Source organism: Lepisosteus platostomus, chromosome 15 (assembly GCF_059453375.1).
Source record: "Lepisosteus platostomus isolate fLepPlt1 chromosome 15, fLepPlt1.hap1, whole genome shotgun sequence".
Lineage (NCBI taxonomy): Eukaryota > Metazoa > Chordata > Actinopteri > Semionotiformes > Lepisosteidae > Lepisosteus > Lepisosteus platostomus.
The window spans coordinates 1450754-1452159 of NC_142625.1; the positions used below are offsets into that span (position 1 = coordinate 1450754).

The following is a 1406-nucleotide window of genomic DNA, read 5'->3' on the forward strand; positions in this document are numbered from 1 at the left end:
AGCACTGTTTTGTACTGATTTCTAATAAAACATAAAAAAAAAAAAAAAAAATCTGTTCTTATCAGTTTAATATCTGATACGTCCCCCATCGGGGGACCACATATTAAACGGATTTTTGGAACAGGGAGCTGGATCAGGAGCTTGCTCCGTCCTCTCCACGCATCGGCCCGGTATTGCAGCGCCTCCGGGAGCGGTGCACCACCTTCTCTCAGCGGTGAAAAGACAGACGTAGCTAGCTAGCTAGCGAGCGAGCGAGCGAGCGAAGTGGACTGGAGCTCCTTCTTCTCGGGTCTCGTCCCTCGTCCCCCATCTGTGTGTCTCTGTGTTCTGTCTCTCTCTCGCCCTCTCGGTTCCCGTGCTCCCTCTGTGCGCTTTCCCGCGTCTCGACTCTCTGGGCAAGCAGGCCGGCCCCCTTTTCGGCTCCCGTGCGTTTTCCCTCCAAAAAACTTAGGTTTTTCAGCCTTTTCCCAGGGAGGCAGGCGTGGCTTGCTTGCTTGCTTGCTTGCGTGTGTGTCCGTCCCCGTCCCTGCAGGCGGGCCCCTTTCGACAGCTGGGCGTTTTCCCTCCAAAAAACTTAGTATATCCACCTTTTCTTTCTTTTTTTTCGGCAGGCAGGCAGGCAGGCAGGCGTGTGTGCGCGCGCGTCCCCGTCCCTCCCTCCCTCCCGAGAGAGAGCTGCCCCTTGCCTCTGCCCGCAGGTGCTGGCGCTCGGCTTTCGCTTGCAGCCGGTTGGGCGCAGCTGCTGCCGGTGGGAGGGGCCTAAGCTAAGGAGGCCGGGCGGCTGGCGCCCCCTGCGGCTGCGGTCGTTGTCGGGCCGTTGACAGAAGATCAAAGAGCAGGGCCCCCGCCCGGGACTGGCAGGAAGGCAGGCGGGCAGGCAAGAGAGTGGGGGAGCAGAGTCCCGCGGCAGGCCTCTGGCTGCAGGGAGGCCGGCAGCTGCGCGGGTCCCGGGCTCCAGAGGAGTCGGCCTGCGCCACTGTGCGCCAGCGGAACGCCCGCGCGTCGGTCCGCGCCTTTGTGGGCATCGCTTCTCGGCCTTTTGGCTGCGATCCCAGTACGTGGCCTGACCGCGGCTGGGTAAACAGTCATAAGGAAGTGAAGGCGGCGGCGGGAAGGATTGCTTTCGGAGGAGCCATCGAGGATTTGGGATTGCTGAGGGAGCAGAAGGCGCTGGGACCAAGATGACTTCGACGATCTGCGGACGACCTTTTTTTATGGCGGCGGGAGATCCTCTGTCCCGAGAGGGGCAGATGAAAGACACCGTGCGTTTTGTTTTGAAGAGCCTGGATGTTGGGGAACGGTTTGTTATTCGGAGCGTTTTTGAGAAGGAAATTCTGCATAAGATGTTTGGAATTACGGCTGAAGACACGTTTTGTCTGCAAGATTTTCCAGCCAAAGGAATTTTG

At 59.0% G+C, this 1406-nt stretch overlaps 1 pseudogene; it reads left to right on the plus strand.

Moving 5' to 3' along the window:
• On the plus strand, positions 1 to 204 carry LOC148647577 (U2 spliceosomal RNA; annotated as a pseudogene).
• Positions 205 to 1406: the final 1202 nt, after the last annotated feature.